Below are 12,744 nucleotides of genomic sequence, written 5' to 3'. Positions count from 1 at the left end.
ACATTACTTGTTGAAGTACTACTTACTCGTGCACACAAGGTGAGATCATAGTCCCACTTTTATTCTTTTTGAACTTACATTTGGGATGAGAAAACATAAACATTTCTTTTACTAAGTGAACACAAGTACAGGAAAACAAACATTCTACATATGAGTTTATAACAAAATCCTCAATTCGATTATCATTAGTTACACTTGCCGGGTGTAAGCGAGAACTTATGTTGTATGGATCCATATGGGTTTGACAAACCCTCATTCAAATGGTTCGCTACCGTTTACGAATAGAATATATTTTCGAGAAACAGTGTATGTTCTAACACTATTGTGATGGGGTTCTATGGAAGGAAATTTAAGCATTGATAATTGGGTGCTCGTGAAACAAATTTTGGAATGGTTTACTATTATATCAATGTTACAAATCTTGTGGTTTACTTGTACTTACTTACTTAAACCTATGATTTCACCAACGTTTTCGTTGACAGATTTTTATGTATTTCTCAGGTCCATGAATGTTTTGTGATACATGCTTCCGCTCATTACTTTTGATACTTGCTTGGATGTCGAGTATACATGCATACGTGGAGCGTCTTTTGGCTACTTTCAAATTGTGTCGCATATGTTTCATTTGTACTTTAAACTTTGTAACGTAACTAGTTGTCGAACTACTTTGTAAACCTTGAAACATCTTTACTTTTGAAATGAATGCGACATACTTTTGGTCAAACGTTGTTTTAAAGACTTATGACCACGTAACGGAACCAAAGTAGACGGCGCCGTCAATGACGATTTTGTCCGGTCGCTACAGATGGTATCAGAGCGTTGGTTGTAGGGATTTAGAGTTCATTGGTGTCGACCCCAAGTCATAGGGTACATTAATGAATCTAGACTACAACCGGCATATAGACTTGAAGTAGGAATTACTTGACTACTTGTGCATTTATACTCGAACACTTTTATTCACATCTAACTCTTGTTCTACCTTAATCTCACGTGGTTGATTTGATTGACACGCCACCTTGACTATATGAAATGATGTCGAATGCACATATGAATCAGGGTAATATAATTTCCGGGATTATATTACGGTGACTCATATGAACGTTCCGACATTATGACATAAAGAATTTAAGGCGAGTCAAGGAAAAATTTTCTCTTTATCTTGGTTCCATATCACGGTTAGTATTATTGATAATACTAATTGACGGTATTCTTGTGTCATGAAGGAATGATGGCTCACCAAGGTCAACACAATACCCCTCCCGAAACACTCGAACAAGCTCTTCAACGAATGATAGCCACCGCTGTGGGAGAGGCCGTGGCCGGTCACTTCTCCAACAACAATAACAATCATGGGGTCGGTAATTCAAACAGGGGGTGCTCCTACAAAAACCTCATGAAGTACAATCCTCCCACTTTCAATGGAGCCGAAGGACCGGTTGCTGAAATGTCCCGTTCTTATTGATTAAAAACGTTCCATATTAATTGATTTCGTTGTGAGGTTTTGACCTCTATATGAGACGTTTTTCAAAGACTGCATTCTTTTTTAAAACAAACCATAACCTTTATTTCATAGATAAAGGTTTTAAAAAGATTTACGTAGATTATCAAATAATGATAATCTAAAATATCCTGTTTACACACGACCATTACATAATGGTTTACAATACAAATATGTTACAACAAAATAAGTTTCTTGAATGCAGTTTTTACACAATATCATACAAGCATGGACTCCAAATCTCGTCCTTATTTAAGTATGCGACAACGGAAGCTCTTAATAATCACCTGAGAATAAACATGCTTAAAACGTCAACAAAAATGTTGGTGAGTTATAGGTTTAACCTATATATATCAAATCATAATAATAGACCACAAGATTTCATATTTCTATACACATCCCATACATAGAGATAAAAATCATTCATATGGTGAACACCTGGTAACTGACATTAACAAGATGCATATATAAGAATATCCCCATCATTCCGGGACACCCTTCGGATATGATATAAATTTCGAAGTACTAAAGCATCCGGTACTTTGGATGGGGTTTGTTAGGCCCAATAGATCTATCTTTAGGATTCGCGTCAATTAGGGTGTCTGTTCCCTAATTCTTAGATTACCAGACTTAATAAAAAGGGGCATATTCGATTTCGATAATTCAACCATAGAATGTAGTTTCACATACTTGTGTCTATTTTGTAAATCATTTATAAAACCTGCATGTATTCTCATCCCAAAAATATTAGATCTTAAAAGTGGGACTATAACTCACTTTCACAGATTTTTACTTCGTCGGGAAGTAAGACTTGGCCACTGGTTGATTCACGAACCTATAACAATATATACATATATATCAAAGTATGTTCAAAATATATTTACAACACTTTTAATATATTTTGATGTTTTAAGTTTATTAAGTCAGCTGTCCTCGTTAGTAACCTACAACTAGTTGTCCACAGTTAGATGTACAGAAATAAATTGATAAATATTATCTTGAATCAATCCACGACCCAGTGTATACGTATCTCAGTATTGATCACAACTCAAACTATATATATTTTGGAATCAACCTCAACCCTGTATAGCTAACTCCAACATTCACATATAGAGTGTCTATGGTTGTTCCGAAATATATATAGATGTGTCGACATGATAGGTCGAAACATTGTATACGTGTCTATGGTATCTCAAGATTACATAATATATAATACAAGTTGATTAAGTTATGGTTGGAATAGATTTGTTACCAATTTTCACGTAGCTAAAATGAGAAAAATTATCCAATCTTGTTTTACCCATAACTTCTTCATTTTAAATCTGTTTTGAGTGAATCAAATTGCTATGGTTTCATATTGAACTCTATTTTATGAATCTAAACAGAAAAAGTATAGGTTTATCGTCAGAAAAATAAGTTACAAGTTGTTTTTGTAAAGGTAGTCATTTCAGTCGAAAGAACGACGTCTAGATGACCATTTTAGAAAACATACTTCCACTTTGAGTTTAACCATAATTTTTGGATATAGTTTCATGTTCATAATAAAAATCATTTTCTCAGAATAACAACTTTTAAATCAAAGTTTATCATAGTTTTTAATTAACTAACCCAAAACAGCCCGCGATGTTACTACGACGGCGTAAATCCGGTTTTACGGTGTTTTTCGTGTTTCCAGGTTTTAAATCATTAAGTTAGCATATCATATAGATATAGAACATGTGTTTAGTTGATTTTAAAAGTCAAGTTAGAAGGATTAATTTTTGTTTGCGAACAAGTTTAGAATTAACTAAACTATGTTCTAGTGATTACAAGTTTAAACCTTCGAATAAGATAGCTTTATATGTATGAATCGAATGATGTTATGAACATCATTACTACCTTAAGTTCCTTGGATAAACCTACTGGAAAAGAGAAAAATGGATCTAGCTTCAACGGATCCTTGGATGGCTCGAAGTTCTTGAAGCAGAATCATGACACGAAAACAAGTTCAAGTAAGATCATCACTTGAAATAAGATTGTTATAGTTATAGAAATTGAACCAAAGTTTGAATATGATTATTACCTTGTATTAGAATGATAACCTACTGTAAGAAACAAAGATTTCTTGAGGTTGGATGATCACCTTACAAGATTGGAAGTGAGCTAGCAAACTTGAAAGTATTCTTGATTTTATGTAACTAGAACTTGTAGAATATATGAAGAACACTTAGAACTTGAAGATAGAACTTGAGAGAGATCAATTAGATGAAGAAAATTGAAGAATAAAAGTGTTTGTAGGTGTTTTTGGTCGTTGGTGTATGGATTAGATATAAAGGATATGTAATTTTGTTTTCATGTAAATAAGTCATGAATGATTACTCATATTTTTGTAATTTTATGAGATATTTCATGCTAGTTGCCAAATGATGGTTCCCACATGTGTTAGGTGACTCACATGGGCTGCTAAGAGCTGATCATTGGAGTGTATATACCAATAGTACATACATCTAAAAGCTGTGTATTGTATGAGTACGAATACGGGTGCATACGAGTAGAATTGTTGATGAAACTGAACGAGGATGTAATTGTAAGCATTTTTGTTAAGTAGAAGTATTTTGATAAGTGTATTGAAGTCTTTCAAAAGTGTATAAATACATATTAAAACACTACATGTATATACATTTTAACTGAGTCGTTAAGTCATCGTTAGTCGTTACATGTAAGTGTTGTTTTGAAACCTTTAGGTTAACGATCTTGTTAAATGTTGTTAACCCAATGTTTATAATATCAAATGAGATTTTAAATTATTATATTATCATGATATTATCATGTATGAATATCTCTTAATATGATATATATATACATTAAATGTCTTTACAACGATAATCGTTACATATATGTCTCGTTTAAAAATCATTAAGTTAGTAGTCTTGTTTTTACATATGTAGTTCATTGTTAATATACTTAATGATATGTTTAATTATCATAGTATCATGTTAACTATATATATATCCATATATATGTCATCATATAGTTTTTACAAGTTTTAACGTTCGTGAATCACCGGTCAACTTGGGTGGTCAATTGTCTATATGAAACATATTTCAATTAATCAAGTCTTAACAAGTTTGATTGCTTAACATGTTGGAAATATTTAATCATGTAAATATCAATCTCAATTAATATATATAAACATGGAAAAGTTCGGGTCACTACAGTACCTACCCGTTAAATAAATTTCGTCCCGAAATTTTAAGCTGTTGAAGGTGTTGACGAATCTTCTGGAAATAGATGCGGGTATTTCTTCTTCATCTGATCTTCATGCTCCCAGGTGAACTCGGGTCCTCTACGAGCATTCCATCGAACCTTGACAATTGGTATCTTGTTTTGCTTAAGTCTTTTAACCTCACGATCCATTATTTCGACGGGTTCTTCGATGAATTGAAGTTTTTCGTTGATTTGGATTTCATCTAACGGAATAGTGAGATCTTCTTTAGCAAAACATTTCTTCAAATTCGAGACGTGGAAAGTGTTATGTACAGCCGCGAGTTGTTGAGGTTGTTGAGTCCCCAAAATAATTAAGGATTTAATTATGACAAAACAATATTTATTTGCACTAAAGTGTTATGTGCAGCCAGCACACGTTTGTTTATGTATAGTCAGCTAATATAGCTGTGTCGAGTGTTTAGTATGCTGCCTAGTCTATCAGCACAAGGTAGATATGTATTCTTCGAATCAGCACAGGATGTGCACCCAGCAAATCAAGAATATCAAGTGACTCAGCATATGAAGAACCAGTAAGTCTGGATATTAGCATACAACACAAGACAGCCATGCTCCATTACAAGCATGGTAGTTTCCCAGAGTGGTCTACATCAACGCACTATTCAACAGAAGTCGAAGACAAAGTTGAACAGAAAAGGACAGGAGTCGGCGGCTGACAAGTGACCTTACAAGACCACGTGGGAATGCAGAAGTGGAACGCATGTGCAGACATGTGTTATACTTTAATCATACCTAGGGAACACAACATTCCATTTGTTTAAATCAAATGGTAGTGCCAAACCGAATGGGTGTGTTCCAGCAAATAGCTACCTAAGAGGAAAGAAGGAAAGCACGCCTTCTGACACAATTGTCCCCACAAGTACAAAGCATCCAATGTACTAGTGGACAATAGATTAATTACACGGTTAATAGAACTACTATATATATTGTTGCATCCACTATTGTAAAAACTAGTGGTGTGGGTTTATTTGTTAGAGTCCAAACCGTGTAATAGCTTTAGTTTGTCTCTTAGCTATAATCTAGGTAATCTGTATCAACCAACTATCATTTCCGCCAAGGATAGTTGTGATTCTTTCTGATTTAATCAATAAAGAATAACAGTTGAAAATTACCTGTGACTCTATATTATTTACTACAGAATACTAAACGTGATTAACTGACTAGTTGATTAAGAAAAGAATTGTATTCACCCCCCCTCTACAATACTCATGTTGTTATTAAGGGACCAACAACTGGTATCAGAGCTTCAGTCTTGATAATTAATATCTTGGATCTGAATTCTCTTATGGCTTCGTATTCAAACTCAGCTTACCTTGAGAATGGCTCGTCTAACAGACCACCTAAGTTTGATGAAGATGAGTATGAAACCTGGAAGGCAAGGTTCATGCTCCATCTTGAGTCTGTGGATTCACTCATGCCTGGAATTGCCAAAAATGGCCCTTTTGTTCCCACTGAGACAGTTGGTAGTGCACCAGCAACAGCTGACACTCCTGCCATCCCTGGCAGAGAGGTTATTCTCACTCCCTCTAGATGGGATGATGAGGATAAACGTCGAGTTGGTCTTGACCCTAAAATCAGAACCCTGTTAGCCATAACTTTGCCTAACCCACTGTTCAAACTGATCAAGGGAAAAGAAAATGCTAAGCTTATGCTTGACTACCTGGATGTCACCTATGAGGGTATGGGAGAAGTTAGGCAGAACAGGATGATTGCTCTTAAAAGAGAATATGAAATGTTCTTTGCCTATAAGAATGAAACCCTTAAGCAAACCTTCATTAGGTTTAACTCTTTGATAGCAGACCTGACCACCTTAAATGTAACCTACACTGAATTTGAACAAGTAAACAAATTCATTGATGCACTGCCATGTAAATGGAAACCTGTTACTGACCCATTAAGAACCACACAGACCCTAAAGAACTTTAACCTGTCTTCTCTCTACAGTTCCCTTTGGAATCATGAGAAGGCAGAAGCCAAGTTTGAGCTTAACATGAAAGAAAACTTTAGGTCTGCCCCCACCACTTCAAAATCATCTAAAAATGATGATGCTGCTCTTATTGCTGCTGCTAAATGGAAGAAAGCTCAAAAAGCTTTACTGGTTCAAAAGTTACTGACAGAACAAGAGTCAGCTGATAGTGTTGAGGAAAGTGGTACTGGGTCTGAAGAAAGCAGTACAGATGAAAGTGATGTAGAAGGGTTTGCTGAAGGTATGGCTCTGCTGGCTAGGCAGTTCAAAAGGTTCAATCGAAGTAGAACCAGCAAGCCATACAAATGGAGCAAAAAGCCAAATGCTAGGTACAACAGCAAGTCAGTCAAGGGTCCTAAATCTGAGTGCTTTAATTGTGGGAAGGTTGGACATTTTGCTGCTGAATGCATGTCCAAGAAACCTTCCACGTCACATGCTAACTCTTTCTCAAAAGCTGATAAGTACAAAAACAAGTACAAAGCTATGAAAGCTCAGATGAAGGAAAGTGCGAAGACTGACAAGAAGGGTAAACAGCCAGAAAAGGTTCTAATTGCTGAACATCATGACTGGGATGAAGCCAGCACGTCCTCATCTTCTGATAGTGATACTGATGATGATGGTGCTGGTTATGCTACTGGTAAAAAGCTGTGTTTGATGGCCAAAGAGGTCGAGGAGTCTGATGAGGATGATGGTGGTAGTACGTTTTTGGCTGATATGAGGGAAGCTGATCAAAACAGAGACTCTCCTCAATGGAAAACTGAAATGATGTATAAGGTTGATAATTTTCGAACTTATACTGATGATGAAAAAGCTGAAATGTTTGACTACCTAAGAATTGATTTATGCAGAAGCTGCAAACGAGAAGAGAGTTTGAAATCTAATAACAAATCTTTAAATGAAAAACTCAAAGGCAAAAATGATGAAATTAAGATCTTAAAAGATACAATTTCCAAACTTGAAAAACAAAACTTTGCTTTAGAAACTCTTCACGTTGAGGCAGCAGAAGTCAAGACCCAGCTGGACAATCTCAAAAGAGTTGTTGCTTCATGGTGCACATCTGCTCAACGCACAGCTAAATGTGTTAACGAGCAGGTGCCTGCCCAAGTTCAAGCCTTCTTTGCTGGTGACTATGCTGCTGCTGCTGCTATTGCAGAAGTTACTTTCATGGACCCGATTCTTGAAACTGATCCTGAAGCTGTCTTGCCAAATACTTTTGCCAAGATAGTTGAAGGTAAAAAGGTTATGACAAACAAATTTGTTAGACCTACTGTGTCCCCACCACCTGCCATGAAAGAAATTTTGGAGGATGAAGTTAGAGCAAGAGAAGCCAGTAACTCAATTGATGAGTCTACTGACCCCTCAAGCATCCACTACCTGACTCCGAAAGAAAGACGTATTAAAAGGGAAATCACTGAAAACAATTTGAGAAAAGTTAAACCAACCGATTCCCCTTCGTGTTCGAGTTCTACCAGTGCTAAGCCAGCTGATGATCAATCTACTGGTCACCCAGTAGCTGCAGACAAGCCAGTGAAACGAAATACTGGCAAATCAAAGGCAGCAGTTAAGATACCTACTGGTTCATCAGCATCAGAAGACAAGCCAGCAACTTCCCACGCTAATTTGTCAAATGATAAAGAAAAGACAGTTCGCCATGGTCATGGTACTGGTTCCAAAAGGAAAGCTGCCCATAAGGGAAAAGCAAAAATTGACTCGACTGATGAGCTGTCTATCACTGAGATAATGACAGCCAAGCTTGACCAGCTAATTGAGGCAGTAACTAAAAGTCGACCCGATCCTACTGCCCTTATTAGATCTGTGCATGACCAGCCACAAAAGCCAAAAGTGAGAAAATGTTACAAATGTGGCAGCAAAGCTCACCTGGCTAACCAGTGTACTCAAATCCAAACCCCATCTGCTGCTCCTTCTAGCAAGCCAGTAGAAAAGAAGAAGTCATCAAAGGTGACTCCTTCAGAACCCATCCTTGGATGGGTTCCCAAAAAAAACTAATCTCTAAGTTATTGTGCAGGGCATTCAAAACAAACAAATCTGGTATCTCGACAGTGGTTGTTCGAGACATATGACCGGAAGTAAGTCCCTGCTGATGGACTATCAGGAAAAGGATGGTCCAGTTGTTTCGTATGGAGATAATTCGTTGGGTTACACAAAGGGTTTTGGTACTTTGACAAATGGGAATGTCACGTTCTCAAATGTTGCATATGTAGTTGGGCTTAAACATAACTTACTCAGCATAAGCCAACTGACAAGCAAGAATAAGATAGTCCAATTCAGAAAGAAAATTGGTACTATTTTTGATAAGACAGGGAAGCCACTGCTGACTGCAAAACGTCATGAAAACATGTATCAAATTGACATGAACATAGCAGTCACAACAACTGATACTTGTTTCTATTCGAAGGCAGCAGACAACCTGAAGTGGTTATGGCACAAGAGACTCTCACATCTCAACTTCAAAGATATTCACAAATTATCCAGTAGAAGTTTGGTGTCTGGGCTACCCACAATGTCTTATGTGAAGGACAGATTGTGTCCTGGTTGTGAAAAGGGGAAACATCACCATGCCTCGTTCAAATCAAAGCAAATCTCATCTGTTGAGAAACCATTTCACTTACTTCATATGGATCTATTTGGTCCAGTGAATGTGGCCAGCTGTAGTGGGAAGAAGTATACACTGGTTATTGTTGATGAATACTCGAGATACACTTGGGTGTTCTTTCTAAGGCAAAAGAGTGAAGCTGCTGATGAAATCATCAATTTTATCAAAAGAATGGAGCTTTTGAATGGGCAACTGGTGAAGCAACTAAGAAGTGATCATGGTACAGAATTCAGAAATGCTACATTAGAAGAATTTTGTGCTGACAAAGGTCTTTCCCAAAATTTCTCTGCTGTGAGAACTCCTCAGCAAAATGGTGTTGCAGAAAGAAGAAACAGAACTCTCATTGAAGCAGCAAGATCTATGTTGGCTGAGTCTGGGTTGAAGAATTCCTACTGGGCAGAAGCTGTGAATACTGCCTGTTTTACCCAGAATAGATCTCTTATTGTGAAAAGACATCAGAAAACTGCTTATGAAGTTCTCAAAGGTAGAAGACCCTCAATTTCATTTCTTCATGTATTTGGCACTCCCTGTTACATTCTAAATAATAGGGATCAGCTGGGCAAATTCGATGCTAAAGCTGATGAAGGTATATTCCTTGGATATTCCAACATGTCAAAGGCATATAGGGTCTACAACAAAAGAAGAGGTTGTTTTGAAGAATCCATTAATGTTACATTCGATGAAACTGCCTCTGCTTCATCTACTGATCGTGAAGATGAAGTGTTACTGTTTGAAGAGCCTACTCAGCAAGCTCTTGATGATGAAGAGCCAGCAGCACAACCCTCACCAATCCATGCTGCTGGGTTCTCTGATGATGAAATGGAACATTCTGTTCCATCTGTGTCTAAACCAAGTGGACCTACTGGCTCTACTGAAGTGCTGCAACTTGAGCCTAGGTCTGCTGGTTCTGAGAGATCACAAGCTGGTACTGTTTCTACTGATATTGATCAGCAACCTTCTGTTGCTGCTCACTCTTCTGAACCAGCTGATGATCAAGATGCTGTGTGTTCTACAACCAGCTCACCTGTTCATAACACCAAATGGACAAGGGAGCATCCGATTGAGCAGATTATTGGTAATCTTGCGAGTGGTGTTAAAACACGGAGGCATGCTACCAGTAACTTTTGTATGCATGTTAATTTTGTGTCTACCATTGAGCCCACGTGTCCTGAGGAAGCACTTCAAGATCCTAGCTGGGTTGGTTCAATGCAAGAAGAAATTACTCAGTTTGATAGGAACAAAGTGTGGACATTGGTACCTGAACCTGAGGATAAGACAAAGAAGATCATTGGTACTAAGTGGGTGTTTAAAAACAAGATGGATGAAGATGGTGTCGTTATCAGAAACAAAGCAAGATTGGTTGCTCAAGGGTTTAGACAGGAAGAAGGATTGGATTATGGGGAAACTTATGCACCAGTGGCTAGGATGGAAGCTATCAGATTGTTCTTAGCATATGCTGCTAGGATGAACTTTAGAGTATTTCAGATGGATGTTAAATCTGCATTTCTGAATGGGAAGCTGCAAGAAGAAGTTTATGTCAAACAGCCTCCTGGTTTTGTAAGCAGTAAATATCCAGACCATGTCTACAAGCTAGACAAAGCTCTTTATGGCCTTAAACAGGCTCCAAGAGCATGGTATGAGACACTTCATGTGTATCTCACTGGTATAGGTTTTAAAGTTGGAACAATTGATACCACTCTATTCTCAAAAGAGATAGATGGTGATCTCTTGTTGGTACAGATATATGTGGATGATATTATTTATGGTTCTAAAAATGAAAAACATTGTCAAGATTTTTCAAAACGTATGTCAAAGGCATATGAAATGAGTTTACAAAGAGATCTGCAATACTTTTTAGGATTGCAGATCAAACAACTTGATGATGGAATATTCATAAGTCAAGATAAATATATCAAAGATATGTTAAAGAAATTTGGTCTGACCTGTTTAAAAGACATAGGGACTCCAATGGCAGCATCCATTAAAATAGATGCTGATCCAAATGGTGAACCAGTCAATATCACTGAATATAGAGGTATGATTGGATCCCTACTTTATCTCACAGCCAGCAGACCAGATATTATGTTCGCCACATGTCTCTGTGCCAGATATCAAGCTGATCCTAAAGAGTCACACTTGCTGGCAGTAAAAAGAATTTTCAGATACCTAAAAGGTACTGCTAAACGTGGTCTTTGGTATCCCAAAGACCAGGATTTTGAACTAATTGGGTATTCAGATGCTGACTTTGCAGGGTGTAAAATAGACAGGAAAAGTACTACTGGTGGGTGCCAGTTACTGGGTAGTAGGCTAGTCAGCTGGACAAGCAAAAAGCAAAATACTGTATCCACATCCACTGCTGAAGCAGAATATGTCTCTGCTGGTAGTTGTACTGCTCAAGTACTGTGGATGCAAAGCCAGCTAAAGGACTATGGTGTTCATGTTACAAAAACTCCAATCTACTGTGACAACACCAGTGCAATTGCTATCACCAACAATCCTGTGATGCACTCAAGGACTAAGCACATCGATGTTCGGTATCATTTCATAAGGGATCATGTTCAAAAGGGTGATGTTGAGTTACATTTTATTTCTACAGACCAGCAATTAGCAGACCTATTTACAAAGCCATTAGATGAGAAACGTTTTAACTATCTCATCTCTGAGCTGGGTATGCTTGAGCTTTAAATAAAAGACAACTTTTGTTGGTGTGCTGGCTCTACAACGTGTAGGGCAAACCAGTAAGTCACATTTATTTACTTACTGCCTACATGTCAAACAACCAGCACAGCAAGGTCTTTTATATTTTGGTTACTTAAATGTTTTAAATGAAATAATAAATAGCTCTCCAAAATTAATGATTCCTTAAAACTGGAAACTCATTTACTTCCAATGATTTAAATTAAATTCATGACATATTAAATGTAACAAAAGTATTTTGTATTTAATACAAAAAATTATTTTTGAGGTTTTAAATCAATTTGTTTGAAATAAAATCTGATGCATTTAATGCTGTATGGGAGTAATGAGTGTTTAAGCCGTATAAATGTCATGTCAACCGTCTGTCTCCCTTTGAAAACGTGCCAGTCGTCACATCTGCCCACGCGCCTGCAGATGACAGTCATTTTCTCTCTCCTGCACTTTTTCACCCACTCACAACGGATAAAAGTGTGTTTCATCTTACAAAATAACCTTCGGTTATTCATTTTTCAAAATACACACACTTTTACTCTCAAAATCTTTTCAATCTTCAAATCTTCATCCTACACTCATCAATGGCAGAACAACAACAGCAATCACCACGTGCTGCAAGCCAGCAAGAGGAACAACAGCAACAACAACCTCAATCAATCGAACCACAACAGCAACCACAACCTGCCCCACAACCGGCACCGGCACCGGAGG

This window comes from Rutidosis leptorrhynchoides, chromosome 3 (assembly GCF_046630445.1).
Source record: "Rutidosis leptorrhynchoides isolate AG116_Rl617_1_P2 chromosome 3, CSIRO_AGI_Rlap_v1, whole genome shotgun sequence".
In the NCBI taxonomy this organism is placed as follows: Eukaryota; Viridiplantae; Streptophyta; class Magnoliopsida; order Asterales; family Asteraceae; genus Rutidosis; species Rutidosis leptorrhynchoides.
Note: the sequence above shows the minus strand (reverse complement) of the source record.